Genomic DNA, 18,513 nt, shown 5'->3' on the forward strand with positions numbered 1-18,513 from the left:
TTTTATTGTAACCTCTAGGGTAAAAAAAAAGAAAAAATCAAAATGCTGCCATTGTAAAAACTTGCAAGAGATTTAAGTGTGACTTGGAGACATATCATTAAAATTTGTTTTACAGCTGCTCATAGTGTATTTCCATGCATTAATGTGAAAGAAGCTGAAATAACTTTTTAATTTTTCTTGACAAATTTAGCTTCCATTCCCCCATATGAACATATTTTGAATTTTATTTTTCTCCTCATTATGTGTGATTGTTTGTCAAACAGTTGATGTAAACATATTTAAGCCTAAGGGGCTGCTCCCAAATTAATTGGAATGATACAGAATAGATTAGAATGGCTCCTGCACAAGCATGACACGCATGTTTGCAAAGCCAATTTGAGGTTTCTTATTCTAGGCTCAGGACTGGTCACTTCAGTCCCATGGCAATGTCTCTAATCTCAAGTCTTCCAGACAAGAATTTACATGTGAATATGGCTGTCCATGTTGAAAGCTTCTTAATTCTTGCTCAGACTTTCCTTTTGGCCTTTTGGGGAGCCAACATCAGAGGGGGTGAAATAGCAGAAAATTAATCATGGGTTTTATGCCAGTGGGTGTTCACACTCCTTTTTTGGGTCATGTTTTTCTGGAGTGGTTGTGCGTGTGGACATTCCCCAGTGAAGGGGTGCTGGTCAGCAGGAAGGACGGAGAGGTTTGCCTTTCTGCAGGAGGACTGCGACGCATGCCCCGGCAGGTAGCACCTGTGGGCACGGAAGCACCGCTACGGCACCAGGACAAGACTCAAAGACGCCCGAAGAGCTCATGGTCCCCAGGCCTCAGTCCACAGTTCCTTTGTCTCTTGTTTTTAATCTTCCCCATTCCTGAAGCTTACATGCTCTTTTCTGCTCCCCAGTTTGCCCTTCTCCTTCTCAAATTTTGGTGGAAAAGAGGTGAGTGAGGGAAAACGTGAACAAAGAGGAAGAGGCGAAACTGAATTGCCATTTTAAGATGGCATGAATGGTCTCAAACAAACAAGATTTCATTTTGAAGCTCAAAGAGCAAATGTCATTTCCAAATTCTTGGGCTTTGTGTTGGGAAAACCACTTCTTTGCCTTTCAGCCACAGCCAATTGCAGACAACAGCTGAATAGTCCCTGATGTTTCTTTGGTAAATCTCGCACAGATGAATTCCTTTGTCTATCCATAACTTAAATATCCCTGCACATTAATGATATAGTCAGTCTCTCTTTATTGCAGTATAACTGGTGCTGCAGCATAAATAAATAAAATAATATAGAAGAGTCATTCCTGCTGGCCCAGCATCATGTATCAATTTGCACTAATAAGTTAATTTCCATAACTGTTATTCAGGAATAACATAATTTGAGAGAAAAGAGGTCGTAATGGTCATGATGCCCTGAGAGGATTCTGCCTTGCTGAAGTCAACACTTTGAAACCTCTGAAGGGTTCTGGAGAGAATAATGCCCATAACCCAATCATTCAGTTAATTTTATTACTCATTTATTTGTTTTCCATCAGTGAGATACCCAGTGACCTCCAAAACAAGACTGTGCCTTTGACACACAGCTACATCATGTTTGTTCTCTCACTGCTCATCCTGAGTCAATGGCAAGTTTTCCGATGGACCTTCAAAAGCACTACATACATTTTTTCCTCTATCCATTTAAATAAAATGGAGCATAGGAAGAGTGTTCTTTATGCCTTATAAAACAAATCTCTTTCAAATCACTTTTCTTTCTCCTGTTGAGATACCTTCAGTTTAGTTAATGTTTGGTTAAGTCATAGGACTCAGGTGCAGTGCTGCTGGAATATATGGCCCTGTTGAGCTAACTCAGGCAACGCTGACATTTTTACAAAGAAAGATGTATCTCATACAGGATTGCTGGTGAAACTGCTATACATCAGATTAGGATGTCATATGCTACATTTTATTTTGTCACTTAAAATTAAATGCATTTGTAATATGTACAGTAGTAAAATAAAATCAGGATTTAATCCATTTTAGAAACGTTCTATTACAGGGAGAAATGTGCATGGCAAACTCGGAATGTTATACTGCATTTGCAGTAAATATTAATGACATTCCATGGTGGCTTTATTTTTGCCTGTTCATTATATATGAGACACTGACCTTTCTAAATATTCTACTCTGATAATCTGATCCTTAGGATAACAGTGAAATGCCATTGTAATTATTTGTTTGTACAACTGTGATAGATGTTTCAGAAGATGGTTTGGCTAAAAAGGAATAAACAGATCTGTAGACTGGATTACCCCGTTAGACTCAACAGTGGTGTTTCCAATGATGACAGACAGGTGGATAAATAACGGCTTTGCTTGCTGTTCAAAAAATAAAAAAGGTGAGCTGAAAAATAAAATTTCAAAAAAATTAATTTCATTTAGTGTTCATTTCAAATAGAAAAAAAAGCACTTAGAAGATTTTGAAATATATATTATTTGTAGAACTAGAATCTCTCCCCTAAACAGAACAATTCACTTAAAAGGGATGCAGAATGTTTCAATTAAACTGAATTTACATTTTCATTGTGAGTTAAAACTTAACTCTACATTTCCCATGTACTTTCTTTTAATGCTTAATACTCTCAAATCACTAGAACAGAAGATTAAAAATAAAATCAATGAGAGCAATGATAATCTTTTGTTGTTGTTGTTTAGGACTTTGGAGATGCTAACAGAACATGTTGGACCTTGAGGTTAAGAGATGTGGAGGAGCAAAGTGATCAGTCCTTTAGATACATGAAAACCCTCAGCACCCTCCTTTCCCAGGAGACAGCCCAATTCCTCTGGGCGGTTCTCACCCACGAGGCAAGAAATCTCCAGGTCCTCAGTCAGACCTGTACTTGTGGCAACAGCATTTCAAAAAGCATCTTAGACCGTGACATGGCAGCAAGACTGAAGAAGATGTCCCACATCATTGCCTCATGCTCCAGAGTCTCAAAGATTTGTGAAGTTCAGATCTTCATCCACACTTACATTTTTTTTGCTCTGAAGCTGTCTCTAGTTACAAGGAAGCATTGCTTAAGCTGAGCAGAAAAGTTAGGTTGAAAGAATTGTGTATATACCTGGCTAAAAGATGCTTTGAGCTGACTGGTTTAGTATAGTTTACATGGGTGGCATTGGTGGTGGAACTGCCTGATTTTATAACCACCCAGAAAACAAAGCACCTGCAGCATACCTCCTACCTCTGTGCCTGTAAATCTGGGTGGATATAAGAAAACCCTGGTACCTGTGCAAAAGAGAGTCCCTGGGGAAAAAAAATATGCTGTCAAATAAAACGCAAAGCCTGTGAAAGTTTTGGAACCTTACGGAAAAACAGGGATACCTGAAATCTCCTCATTTGTTAGTGTTAATATTCACTTATTTCTTCTTTTCTGCCTAATTTTCTGTTGTGTCACTTTGCATGTTGCTGCTCTGGGGACAGCTCTTTGATTGTTATGAAGTTATCCAAATTAAGTAAAAGAGTCAGGGTGCGTTTTGATTTTCTGAGAGACTTCCAGATGTTCTGAGGCCCATATGATTTTTCTGGAGCAAGACCCTCTCTAATGTCCCCCAAAAGATGACTGTTCCTCAAAGGAGATGGGTGGTCAAGTTCAGATAGTGCTAATGCTGAAGGAGACCTTCACCTTTATAAAGGTTCATCAAAAGAATTTCCCCCCTTCGAAATTTTATTTCTCAGCAATTAATCCTTTCATTATTCTGGTCAGTAAATATATTTCCTATAAAGAACTGGAAAAAAAGGATAAGGAGAGGGGTTAACTTTTACAAAGGCCTTGACCTCACCTTCCCTTTTTCGTAGATATGACTGATAGCTTTCTAACAGTGGATTAATTTACTAAAAGCATGGGGTGGCTTTGGCTCAAGGACATAGTTGTTTGTGTTTCTTGCTTACTTGAGGTAGCTAATTGTCTAACTCCTAACTCTCCTCCGACTAGAGCTGGAAAGGCAGACCACAGGAGAAAAGGGAACTTCTGACGTTAAAAGCATCCAACTTGCCATTTATAGCCTTTTCTGTTGTTCACACACATACATGGTTCCCACTAGTAGTTCTGGGAATTGCACATCTCTGAATTGATGGCAAAATGGACTCATTTAAAAAAAACAGAGTGAATATGGAATTTTTTCTGCTAGCAGTCTCTTGTCATTAAATATTTCTTTGCTTTCATCTACAACAAGCATAACAAGATAATTCTATTTACCATTCCTCACTAAGAAAAGTAATTAGAATGCAAGGTAATTTCCATAAAATGCATTATGACTTTAATATCAGTAAAAGCCACTTAAATATTAAACGCACAGAAAAAAATATTAGCTAAATTATCATAGAATAATATGATCAGGTTTCTTTAGGAGAAAAAAAGTGATAGATGTGTTTTAATAAACTGTGCAAAATTATATGTATCATATTCTTGCTTCCTGTCAATTTTATTTAGAGTTAAATGCCATTGTGATAATTAGTTGGGTTTTACTGTGTTCATTAAAAGCTTTTCTAATGATCACATAGAGGAATAAGTAAAATTAATTTCTTTCTTTAAACTCAAAGAAATTCATCAAATGAATAAACAAAAAGCTTACACTGAGGCACAGACACAGTATCATGTGGTTTCTTCCAAGCAGATAGGCATGGAGTGTGAACACAATATTGAGCCTACGGAGGCTTTCATTCTGCACCCGTGCTAGCGGAGCTCTATGCATGAAGGAGATAGTGACTCAAATCTGGTAGTTCTCTGTCAAGCAAAGATTCAAAGGCATTTCTATGAAATCAGTGAAGCTTCCCTAGTGAAAACGAGATCTGACTAACATTTCTAACTTTTGCATTTGTTTTTCAGAATATGCAGACCACATCTTTCAAAAATTTTCTAAGCTGACTTTCAATTATAGTAAAACCTTTTGAGATGCGCTGTGCTAGTGAAGCCTCCTTTCATGGCTCTCTAGCACTAGAAACAGATTCCCAAGGAACTTTCATATCTTACTAGCTTTAGAAAAAAAAAAAAATGCTAAAGACATGACTTCTGGTCGTGAGAAATTACATTAGAAAAAGCACGATATGAAGAAAAGGGAACACTTCAAGAAGAAAAACCCACTCAAGTATACAAATATGAAATCAGAGCCATGCGATTTGTTTCCTATATATAGAGAGGCGATGCTATGAGAAAATGTCTTTGAAATAACCAGTTGCATGAAGTCAGTGAACTAGTCCAAAGGCTGAGAATACTAACATCAATGAGATCTCCTTTATGGGGCCAAGTGGGCCTCATCCAGAGTCTACTCATTAGAAATAACTAGTGTATTTTATACTGGGCCAGATCTTTGGTAAATACTAACACATGGTGTAAAAGTGAGTGGTAATTTCACCTTGAGAGAAATTTAACCATAGGATTAACCTGGGTAAGAACAGAACAACTGTGTTCTTAAAACTTAGTAAATTCATGTTCTTCCATTCAAAATGCTGCCAAAGCTTATGGAAAGCACCTCATCTCTAATCTGCCTTGTAATTGCAATACTGTTTTGTTCTTCACTACCGACCTTTGTGCTCTCTGTTGTTAGAACTCCAGAGAACAGCCTCAATTACAATATCTTTCTGAACAATTTCCCCCAAGAAGATATCAAAGTTGAGACAGGTAGGATCAGAACTGAAACTCTAATAAAAATGGAGTTAATCATGTCACCTTAATTGAAAAGTAGTAATAAAAATAATTGAGTTTAATATATAATTTAGATCATTGCTTGTTAAGTTAATGCATTCTGCCTAGTCTTTGAAAAAATTATTTATTTCATGTACAGTTAAGATTTCATTTGTTTCTATAATGGAAAGCTCTCCAATTGACTTTAATAAGAACAGTTTGTTAAATCAGATTTTGAATTGGTGCACAGATTTGAAGTTCATATGTTAATTTTTGACATGAAATACTTAGCATTTATAGCCTACTTTTAAGGTGGTTGAAATTATTTTCATGAGATTTAATAATCATTGTTGTCTTATATTACAGAAATTAAATTGGTTTTCTCTGCCATCCTGATGAGAGGCAATTTGCCTTATGATTATTTTATTTTACTTTAAAAACAATGTATGACTTCTTTCTTTTTTGAATGGTTTTATTCATCAGCTATTGGCCACACTCCTGTGATAAAATTTATATTTATATTCAAGGTTCTTTTCAGGAAAGCAGAGCAGCTCTATTGTTGTTTAGTTACATTTTCCCTTAGTGTCCTTTCTGGCACAGTGTTCCTGCAAAGTGAATGAACAAATGATTCTGTGCAGTGACAAAGGGTTCAGCTGAAATTTCAGCAAAACAAAATGGTCGGATTCCTATCAGTGCTTCCTTTAGACACCTAGGCAGCTCCCAGGCCCTTCTAATCTAGTGCTGAAGGACTCTATTTCAAAAGAATTTTTTTTTCCCTTAAAATAGTTATTGGGTTGACCTTGTGGAATATTTCATGCCATTTAGTAGTTAGACACTCTATTCAAGAAAGTCGTTAGAGCATGTGCTTAACTTTAAACATGTTATGATGTCCTACTGACGGATGGAGTTTCAAGTACACACATAAACTTAAGGGTTCTTCGTAAACAGGGACCTGTGACTGCATTCGGACTTCGAGCAGCAGCCTGGGCGCTCAGAAGTGGAAGTTCTGATTCCAGCTCTGACACCGGCACTCGGCATGGCCATGGCCAAAGTAATGGTGCAACCCCTTGTGTCCTGAGTGTTCCCAGCACCTGAGGAAGGTGAGACTCCTCTGCCACATCAACATGCTGTGGGGCTTAGCCAGCTAATGCTTGAAAATTGGTGTGGGACCCTGTCGCGTGAAACGGAGGGATGGAAGGCCTTTCCCTATCTTTATAATTTATGTCTGCCTGCCAGAGCCCCCCGTTTGAGGACTTTCCCTGGGTCAGTTTCGCAAAGTAAAAAGAATAAGATTTTATTAAAGCGACAGATACAACAGGTTCGGAATTGCCATTGATAAATGCACTTGCTGCTACAAATTTTCTTTCTATGAGCTCAAACTAACAATTAAGCGCTTTCAATAATAATACATTTTCCCGGGTAGTGTCCGACGTTTGTTGGAGGCGCAAGTCTTACCAAAGAGGTGTCCCTGTTTGGGGGAGGGAGAAGGAGGCTCGCTCGTCAGCAATCTCCGGTGAACAGGTTGGGGGTTCAATTTTCTTCCCTTCCAAAAACTTTAGTGAGCTATCCGCTGTTTTGTAGTTGCTGAAGGTGGGATGTGGAAGTGCGGCAGACATACTTCATTGGCCAGACTGCCATTTGCGCGGTTGTTGGGGGTATGCCCCCCTTATTTACATATCATTATGCAGCAAAGGGCGTGATTTTTAATATGGTAAGCAGGGATAATGAGGCTGGGGGTACTATAGGTCAACAGTTAGTCTGTGAGCAGCAATTATTTTTTGGGATGCAACCCTTTGCGGTCGGGGCGGACCGTGATACCTCCATATCGCTCCCTCCTCTGCGTGCAGCTGGAACAAACTGTCTGGCCTTCACCAGCTAGTTCGTTATTCATGTTGCAAAAGGGTGATGTGCTTTGGCTGCCACGTACTGCTCTTCCCCTGTGCCCCCTTATCTTTCTCCCTGAATTCTCTCTTGTTCCCACAGACCCTTGGTGGGTAATTAGGTTATAGACACAAAATGGACATCACGAGTATTACCAAGCATGTGTGCGCCTTCCTGTAATGTTTCAAAGGCAGCTGTCAGAAAACCTTTTACTCTTCCTGCAGTTGAGCTCTGTCCTTTCATTTGCAGAATATGGTTCCATGCCTTTTCCTCCAGTGATCCCATTTTTAGGTGTCTTCTTTCCCCTTCTCTTTGCCAGCTGGCCTTTCCAAACAGCTGAATTCCCCAACAGCACCAGTTACTTCTGTGCTCCAGCTACTTCAACTGGAAGCTGGGGGATGTGGAGCTCATGAAAAAAAATTGGCCTATGAAGGCGTAAGCAGCACCTCTACTTTGCCTGGTGCTAAATTAAAAATGGGGGGTTCATATCTCCATCCTTTTGAAATTTATGAGACCTCTACATGGACTAACCATGGGGAAAACTCTGAGAATGCTCTTCTGAAACCACTTGCCTTATTAATTACTTGGGGTGGATTTCCTTATGATGGAATTACGGAGTGACTGAAAGCAGTCCTCAAAGAAATCTCGCAAGGGCACACGTGCCTTGCATTTATGTTGCTCTGGTAGTGCCTGTCTGAGTGTGCTAGCTCCCTTGGGCAAGTCCATTCTATTCACTCATCCCATTCTCATTCCTTGTGCAATTTCTAGTCATTCTGTGTTTCTCCCTTCCCTGTGTGCTAGCAGCCATTGATGTTTTTGACCTGTTTGGAAGTACCTTTGTGCTTCTCTCTGCTGGTGTAGCACTGTCACTTGTGTGGAAGCTATTCTACACCTCAGTTGTCTTTAATTTTACTTTCATTAATGGTGCAGAAACTCAGGGAAGGGAAAGAGGGAAATGAGCCACCAGGTCAATAGTTCCATCCCTGAACATCGCAGTAAAGTGCCTTAAAACACATCTTCTTGTCCCAAGTCATTCATGAGGGCTCAAATGATGGGGCTCCTACAACTTCCCGTGAGAGATGATGGCACAGGAAAACAGAAAGGGTTTTATTGATATTCAACAGACCTTTTCCTTTTGTTAATTTAATACCATTATACCATGTACCACCATAATCATTTTCTCCCCTCCATGGTGCTCCCTTCTTCAAAACACTTGCAGACATTTATGTTGCCTTTTAATCATCTCTTAGTAAAGATTTTGCTTGTTTTTAGGGTTCTTCCCCCCCTTCTATTCTGTCTGAATCCAGCCCCTCAGGGTCATACTCATCTTTTCATCCATAATTGAAAAGACAACCACTCTATACTGTAATGGGAGGGTTTTTTTTCCTTTTCCTCCTTAGCTCACGCAAGCTATACAGATATTCACTCATCTCTCCAGGCTCTGAGACATATTGTACCACTGAATTTTAAGCAAAACTACCAGACAAGATCAATGAGCTATTCTGCTTTAAAATCTAGGGCATAAATTGGCCGTTCCTTTGTACATATTTTTACCTTTCCAGCTCTTCAGCAAGATGTAGAGCAATCCAACATCAAAAAGTAAAAATGAGCAGCTAGATTCTTCTTTTATTTATAGCAGGGCTTCCCCCACTAAAACGAAGAATGCCATTTGCACAGCAATATCACACAGCAGAATTTTAGGCCGGTGACTTTTACAAAGGCATCTTTTTCCTTTTTCACAAAAGGCAACCATCATTCCAAATCAGGGAACCAACACAAGGCATATGAACCACTTATGCTCCATTTGTATTCTTAAATGTAATGTCCAGGATGCAGAAGCACTGTACAATACATCTGAGGGAAATTTTGTGCACATGGTGCTGTTCTGCTGATATGGCCTCAAGAGATGGGTTCAGCGTGGAATTCACTGGGGGAAATTTTCTGGCCAGTTTTATGGGCCTGAATCTGGATGCTCAGAGGGAAGCTTTCTGCCCTCCCCTTGGTGAGTCTCTGAATCCTTGCAAAGGTGTTTCACTGTATGCCACAGCCGCGTCTGGGTCTTCCTTTGCAGACTGGCACCGTTGATGTGGAGTACCAGTGAATCCCCCATTTGGTAGGAGAGAAAGCTCGTGCAGAGAAAGAAAAAAACCCTATCCCCTGAAGCTTTTTTCTGAGAAAAGTGGTCCATGTTCTTCTCAGTGGGGAAATATCATTTCCTTCAGACACACTATGAAGTTGGCATGGTTCAGCAGTGGCTGTCTGTCACCTAAGGTGCAGTAACTGTGTGCACTCCTAGCTGATATTCACACTGCTGATATGGACACCCTCTTTCACTGAGAGTCAAACTGCATTTGATTTTCTGCATTTACTATGGGCTAAAAACATGCACATTGTTACCGTGGGTCAGGTGTGAATGGCAACTGCAGTAACTATGGTGACTTGCCTGCTGAGCTGAGCCCTTTGTCTTAGAAGCACATCATTTTTGAGATCTTTCCTAACATGAATAGATATACAGCTCACTATGCCTGTTTGTGGAGATACACTTTTGAAAAAGCATATAAGGAATTACACTAATATGATCATCGGTCAATTGTAAACATCTACACCAACAGTCTAACAAGTTGGAAATTTGCATGGGGCAAAGCTATCATGAAACCACATTATTCAGCCAACCAAACAAAAAAAGTGCTTATTGCTTCTCCAGCCTTTCTTTTTCATGCACTCATTAAGGTTATAATCCATCAAAACTCCACAAATATTCAGTCAACTCTCTGAGAAGTACTCTGCATTGAGAAAAAGAATGAGCAACTCATTATCAGATTATAGAACACCCACAGGTTCTAAAAAGAGAAGAAAGAATTTTTTTTTATATTCTGAAAATAACTTTCCTGCAGATGTGGGAGGGATGCTACTTTTCCAGTTTCCCCATAACACATAACACTGCAGGGTAGGCCACATTCTGTATTGTGTGTGCTGCCTCACAAGTCATGCAAAGTGACAGGCAAAACTAGCAATGAATCATCAAATGTGTATTAGCTGGGTGCTGTGGTGGGTGCCAGCATTTTCATGAGCAAGTTTCAGCCTGGCTGCTGACTACCTCTTAATATAGGAAAGGAAAAACTAGGTATTTTATTTGCATCTGTGGGCAGAGAGAAGGAACTCATTACTATGTGACAAGTTTCTGGTCTGAGTGATACAGCACATGTAATCTCATTATCTCTGCTGGGGAATGGCAGCAGTATGCATGTTAAACAAGATTTTATGTGTATAGTTCAGTCAGTGAGGCCTAATGGATTGATAATGGGCTGTTTGTGTTCTTCAGATTTTGGCTCGCATCCACAGTGGGGGTACATTGGAGCAGATCCGCTGGAGCACGTTGATTGATACTTGTGCCGGATGTAAGCTGGTGAGCATTTAGACTTCTATTTTCCATTCAGTGGGTAACTTATTACACTATTTTCTTGAAGTTTATCCATGCACATACTACAAATATAACCAGATGGCCTCATGTTTGTTTGCATTTCTCTGAGAAATGGATGGAAAGGTTCAAGGGGAAAAAGGGGTGGGGGATGGGTGACTGTGTGACAGCTAAGGAAAAAGGAAACTGGCTTTGCATGAGAGAGGAGCGAAGACTCCTTCATTCATAGAAGAAGCCAAGAATTCCTGAAGGACATCCTGGACACAGGAAGCACTGATTTAAGAATAAGGGATGTTTAAGAGAACAGCAAGGAAAAGAAGGCAGGAATGTGAGCTGTGCTGTCTTTTATCTAGATGACTGTATTTCTTGCCATGCCAAAAGAATGATTTGCTTCTGTAATTATGTGTCCCTGCAAGTACTCCATAAACACAATATATCCGCCATGTGGAATGTCAGAAGAAAGGACAGAATAAACTACGGGGTCCTCCTGGGATCAGTCAATCCTGAACCTGATTCCTTTTCCAGCTGGGTGACTCAGAACCTTGTCCAGGAAATACCGCCAAGAGTCCAGAAGGAAAGACTACAGGGAGTATAACAGTGCACAGGTCCACTGCTGAGGGACATATCCATTGTGGGCTCATGAAGTTTCAGCTGAAGGAGCCTTCTCAGTTGTTGACTATCACAGATACCAAAATACCATGGGAGGCACTATCTCTTTGCTATTTATGAAGAAAGAGAAGCTAGATCTACACAAAGCTATTACTTTGGGCTGGAAAATTGATGCATGAGAATCAGAGCAATTAAGGACCTTAGATAGTTCTACTAAATTCAACATAAGCAGCCATAGTTGTGCCTGTCTGAGAAACACGACCAAAACTGCAAGAGTCTGGCTCATGACTGGATGGGGGCATAACTTTAAAAGTGTGCAGAAAATTAGCCCTCTATAGCTTCCCTCTCAAGTGCAGTGTAAAGTACCCTAAAGGCTGATCAGAAAGGCATCGCGCTTGTTTGGGAAATACGGAGAGGTGCTAGCCAGCAGGGAGAGCAGGAGGAACCTCCATGACTGCAGTAGGAATTCAGACTCCAAATGCTATTCCCATGCAGACATGCATGTTTCACTGCTTTGTGAGTGCTCATCGGCCTCGCTGGTGTGTGAGGAGGTCTGCTCTCTGCATCGCAAGCTATTGGCCACACCGTGCGCCCAGGAAAGGGCGAGCTCTGCCCTTGAGAGGCACAGAAGAGGGTCAGACAGAGAGAGCAGGGGGTTAGCAGAGCCCTCTCAGCTCCTTCAGAGGTCATTGTCAGTGGGGGTTGGATAAGGAGTCTGGAAGACAGCAAAACCCTTCCTCTAGATTCTTCCTCAAACACCCAGAGCAGCTCCAGATATGTTTATTTCTTAATTAAGATGTTTCAAATGATGATCTTGGCCAGGCTGACTGAGCAGTGTCATCGCAGACAACCCCATCAAGGCAAGGTAGGGAGGAGCTGAATCATGTGTCCAGACTCAGACACCACAGATAACGTCACCGTTTTTGTCTGAGAGACAGTCTGCCAGAAAGTCCCATTATAGCCTGGAAAATCTGCAGCACTAACACGGCTGTTGTTCTGTTCTGCTGCTTTCCCTCCTGTGCCTTTTATATTGCTTTATAGCATTACTTGACACAGCATAATGCACTCATATTTTTTGCAACAACAAAACAACAACAACAAAATCTTCCGTTGGATCAATAGCAAATGTAGTATCCAATTGATATTCCTGGCAGCAGAGCAAATAGGCAAGTGCCTGCAGTCAAAATATGTCAGCTGCTTTGGTGGTGGTGCAGTTCTTCCTGGAGGTGTAAGCTCCTTACCTACTACTTAGAATAGATGTGGGTACTAATCTTACCAGGTGCTGCCCAAAGACTGAGGTAGAGTCACAATGAGGATGCACTGGGGGAGGAGTGGTGGTGGGTACATTTTGATCCCTTTAAAATATTTTTTGGCAACCAAGAGGACCAAGTCTCCAGCACTGTTGGGGGGGAGATGTGAAGAGTCCATCACCCCTTTACTCGGTTTCCCTCGATATGCAGTGAAATACCCATCAAGTCTCACCACCTGTTTGTAAGACTCCCATGGCAGCATGCAGCTCAAGCCTCATCCTATCTCCTGTGGCATCCTATGTACATCTCACAGCTGGCTGGTCTGATGCATGGTCCGTCAGCAAGGAGGACCCAACACTGCATGGCGGTGGTAGAATATGGGAGAGGGAACCTTAAGATACTGCACCCAACACCCCCCCATGCTTCTGTCAAAGGCCTATTTGTCCTCACCGTCACCCCCATGCATAGCCCTTTCTTGATCCCACAGGCCTGGGTAGCTCTGTATCACACGTCATGGAAATTACCTTGTAAAAAATCAAAAGGACTTAGGAGCATCCACTTCTATGGGGCTGCCATGAAGGGACACAGACCTTTTTGGCCAGTCCTTTAAGGTCTTTTCTTGCTTCAAAATGCTCCCCCAATTCTGGGGGAAAAAAGGTGGCCAATATGTTCTGTTGTTCGCTCTCAGTGGGCTTTCTTTCAGCGGGGCCCATCTGCAGGCTCTTGCTGATGGAAATCATACTTATACATTAAGTTGTTATTTCTTCATAAGCTACCTCTTTTCTTACTCAGTGTGTTGCTTTGTGCTTGAAATAGCCACTGAACAACCAAATTATCAGGTCCATATGCAAAAATAATGGGATGAATCATATGTAAAAGCTTTAAAACATTTGATTTCAAAGTAAGGCGATGGACGAGCTATATTAAAAATAGGTTGATTCATTGTCTTATTGTTCATTATTTTCCGTGCAGTCTTTTGTTTTCCAGGATATCCTCCATTTTGTCTCTTTTACTCACCATGGCTCCTCCACAGTTGGCTGTTGACTGTGCTGGCAAAGGTGAGAAAACATTAGCTGCTACTGTTAACAAGCTCTGCGGTGTGAAATCAGGTTTGTATCTGCTGATGCGTGTCAGTTTTATTGTGGCGTACCTATCATGTTCCCTGACATGGCTGACTGGAAAAAAAAAAAAAAAAAAAAAAGACCTTCTGCTTAAAATACCCTTCGCAGATCTAATATGCAGCGGGAACGTTTCTGATCCATGAGAAACCCTATCTGAAATGTCTAGCAACCAAGGCTTAAAAATCACTCTGTGGAGGGGAAGAGCTTGACGGAGCGGCGACCCGCTGGGCTGCTAAGCAGAGCCATTGACGGCGTGCTGGAGTGAAGGCAATCAGGGGTCCTCCCGCATCTGCATGCGTGCGCTTAATTGAATAACGGGGCCCCCGCGGCCCGGGAGAGGGCGAGCGCGCGGTGCGTGGGAGGGCGAGCATCTCCGAGGAGTGACAGGTTACATAGGGGAAGACGAGCAATTAGCACAGCGGATAGAGAGCAGGTGAAAGACAGATGGAGGAGGCGATGCCGCGCTCTTTTAAACTCAGGGCGATGAGTCAGATATAAAAAAGCTTTATACAACAGGTCTGAGGAAGCAGGCAAGGATCCCAGTGACTTTCGAATGCTGACTGAAATCGGGTTGTGGGGATGGTGGTGATTACACTATTTTTCCTATAAAAGGTTCCGGTGCTGAAGTGACAGTATTTTGTCTTGTGGCGCAAGTTCAAAGCTTACTTGTTTTGATAATTTCAATCGTGTTTCCACTGAAAAAGTCCTCCTTTATTGTCTCTTGAATAGTAATAAATCCCAGGTTAGCATCTGAGCAATCAAAAGTTGTTCTGAAGTGAAATGAGCAAGCAGTTCAGAGCTGTTTGTTTTCAAATGAAACTTAAAATCATTTTTAATTATTTTTATTATCTGTCATGAATGTGAAAGTATAATTCCTTATTAATCAGCTAAAAGAGATTGCACAACTCAAAATACTTTACATTCATTACCTAACGCAGCATGTAAACCACTTACACTGTTTCTACCTATTATTCCCCAAGGCCTCCTCTGCTTTGTGTGACTGTTCATCACAAAGAAAGAAATAGGTGGCCTAGACCACTCAAAGTGCAAAGCAACCACTGAAACTTAGAAAATGCGTGAAATAATTCTGTCTCCTTGGCCTGTCTTTGGCCTTCTTGGGCATATGTGTTAAGATGCAGATTTTAATTACATAATCACATGTTCTTATTTTCCATAGGATTTCTACTTCTCTCAGGGCACAGAATGGGCTATTTTGGGGGATTTATCAGGGTGAGCAGTGAAAGGACCTGATGCTCAGGCTCTGTCCAGATACCCATGCTCATATGTTGTAGAGGAAACTGTGCAGCGAACAAAAGAAAAAATTTGGTATTTCATTGTTCATTCAGGGTCGTTATGGGCCGCCCTGCAGAACTGGTTCTGACCCTGCATCTGTAAGAGTTTGTGTGATCCTGGGCGAGTTTGTAAGAGTTTGTGTGATCCATTTCAATCAAATATTTTGTAGGTGGTCACTCACAGAGGTTTTTGTTTTCTGCTGTCTAGACTGTGACCCTAGGGTCTGACTTGCAAAGGTACTGAATTTTGTTTGTAGATTCAAATGAAATCCGTCAGACCTGTTCACTGAACGCGGAAAATGGTATATGGGAATAAGTGCACTGAAGTATCAGGTATCTGAAACTGGGCACTCCAGATTAGCTGCCATTTAACCTTAGTTACTTCATGTCTGAATTCCTTATCTGTGAAATACGGTTAATATTCCTTCATCTCACAAGGGTGTTATGCAAGCAAATTAATATTTGTGAAACAGACACTTTGTTGAGGAGCACTCTAGAAAAATCCGTAAGGAAATTAGTAATTCTGTCAGCATAGCGTGGCCCGGGTAGTGTTCAGTAAAAAAGGCTGGGGCCAAACCCTGAACTATGATAAGAAAAAGGAAACAATTAATTTGTTTTCTTTCTGTGACCGTATTCCCTCTTGTATAGTGAGGGAGGGAGATAAAAATAGTGTAAGGTCATTCAGTTAAGGACATCATCATAAGAGGAGCAAATTAATATTGTGTAAGCAATGTTGCTCCGAATCAGACAAAGGAAGGCTTGAAACAAGAGTGCCACATGCTGACCAAGTGCTTTCAGCCATCCCGCTGAAGAAGGGGAGGTAAGTTTAAGAACCATATCTGTGTATTTCTGTGGTATGAAGCATATTTCTAGTAACAACTGTAGTCGGCCTCTCAGGAAAAATCAGTGGGGAGAAATCAGTGGGAAAACCCAAAATTCTGAATCCCAACGGGATCTAGACATGAACCACGTCAGACTACTCAGCAAGATCAGGACTTGCACAGCTGCTCGTATGCCCAGCCAAAAGAGAAAATGCAAAAAGCCTGGAGGCATCTAGAAGACTTTATTCCTCACTGCAAATGCAGGCAGTATTGTAAGAACTGGCAAACAACTTTTTGTAATTATTTTAATTGGGTTTCCTTAGGTTGTAATGCACTATCAATAAGTTAACTAGGGCACCTTTCTCTTTTAGGCTCCCTTTTCCCTTCTGCCCAGCTTAATGTGGATTCTCTGCTGTCTGATGACTTTCCCTCTGTGGAGACACACACCATACAGCTGCTGGTTCTCAATGACCCTGGCAAAAATGTAATATGTTTTAGACTTTTTAAACATCAAGTTTTGATAACATTGGTCAAAGACTCCAAAGTAACTGTCCACGAAAAGCAAACTGCCTGGTAGACAGAATGACTCGATAATACCTGTTTCTTTAAGACACCAGGTTCAAGGAGTACCCTGGGAGAATGAGTAAAACATGGCAGAGGAAGAGAAGAAAATAGGTATTGGATATGATATTGGTATCTAATTAGGATGAAGAAGCAGATATTCATCTTAAAGGAAGTCATTTGAAAACCTGAATGAAAACTGGGTTAGTTGTAAATTCAATCCTCTTCAACCCATTTTGCTCAGTTCCTCAGAAACATCTTCATGACCCACACCTCTGTCATTCTTAATAAGGAAGGCTTAACGCTCTCAAGAGGGGGAAGAACAGGGAAACCTTTCTCTGCCTCATTACCTTCCTACATATAAACCTGTCATCCTGCAGAGCAAAAAACTGAGCTTGCGATTCAAACCCAGACCCCACACTGAGACCATCATGTTTACTAAGTAAGTGCAGCTGACTGAGATTTTTATTAAACTAAAAAGGAAACTGACAAAAAAAATTTGACAGAAAAAAGTGATGCTAATATGAATATGAAGGTCTTGCTTCAAACTGATTGAATGTTCTGAGAGTAACCAGTAACCAGCTGTTTGTTTAGCTAGCCACAGGTAATACTGGGGTTCCCCAAGCACCATGAATGGCTGTCTAAGTTTAAAAAGGCAGTTGAAAATGTTTTCATAAAACATTTCTTTCTAGATTTACATCAACAAAATTATGCATTTCACCTTCCTTCCCTGCCTTCTAAACTTTCTGCCTTGCTACTGACAGGATACTGCAAACTCAGTAAAAAAAAAATGGTCCAATGCCTCCTTCAGCCCCTGTTTGAAAATATAAAAGGAACCATGCTTTGATCCTGTCTGTTTTCTAAACATCAAAACATTTAATTCCAAATAATTAGCTCATCTTTTTAAGAAAGTATTTATGGTGCTGGTAATCCTAGCCACTAAGCATGAACTAACTGTGTTCATGGAGTAGTGAGAGCTTTGAATAAAAGTGCAAGAGCTCTATGCTTGAAGGTTCTCTGGGAAGAGCACATCCCACATGCACATGAAACTCTTGCCACTGCTGGATCAGGGAGGCAAATGTCATCACACATGCAGTGCGGAGCGTTTAATAATTTGGAGGTGCACTGTTGTTCTTAGCATATGCAACAGTGGTAAGAGCCTGGGGCATCCCTTTAGTTCTGTATCACCCTCCGCTGGCAGCACAAAGAGTGCTGGCAGAGCAGTTGTTGGGCCAGCAGATGAGTAGGATAAAAAGTTGGGGAGAGATGGGGCTGAGCATCAGGACTGAGGCCAAAAGTGTGCACAAGTGCTCTCCCTATGGGAAAAAGCTGGACCCAGATGTCTGGGCTAGGGAACATCAGTGATATCTGCTTTACTTTTCTGGTATTTCAAGACGTTGTTGACACTTTCTGTTCTTCCCCCCCTCCCTTTCCCTGCTGCCTCTGTCTCTGACCACCACAGTCAAGCCAAATATTCAATCAATGTTGTGAAGTGCTGAAACCTCTGGTAGGAGTTTGAGAACAATAATCTTTATGAATAAAGAGAAAAGGTTGTTCCCTGTGTGGTTTTTAGCTGTGCTGACAAGGTAGAGCCAATAATTCTGTGCTGGACCTTGAAGAGAACAGTACTCATCCGGCCATATGAACCCATATTGATTTCGTGCCCTCTCAAGCTGTGAACTTGGTGAAAATTCAGGGCAGAATGGCTGAAATGCTTTTCAGCCTTCACTCATGCTCACTCACCATTCCCACCTTTGCCCTTTGAAGCAACCTGACTCTGATGTCTTGTTCTGGATGCCAAACCTCAGCACATTTGGTAACAGCAGCCGAGGTGGGGATTCAGCTGCAACCTCTGGCGCTACGAGGATACGGCTGCTATTTGAGCAAAGAGGGTGAGGCTGTGGAACAAGTCAGTGGCTATC

The 18,513-nt window shown here is 41.2% G+C and overlaps 1 non-coding gene across 1 annotated transcript; it reads left to right on the forward strand.

The window, feature by feature from the left end:
• The first annotated feature begins 280 nt into the window (after positions 1-280).
• LOC136992102 (U6 spliceosomal RNA) lies at positions 281-384 on the forward strand. The gene has a single exon (XR_010884226.1). It is a non-coding gene; the product is annotated as a U6 spliceosomal RNA (small nuclear RNA).
• Positions 385-18,513: the final 18,129 nt, after the last annotated feature.

This window comes from Apteryx mantelli, chromosome 4, assembly GCF_036417845.1.
Source record: "Apteryx mantelli isolate bAptMan1 chromosome 4, bAptMan1.hap1, whole genome shotgun sequence".
NCBI lineage: Eukaryota > Metazoa > Chordata > Aves > Apterygiformes > Apterygidae > Apteryx > Apteryx mantelli.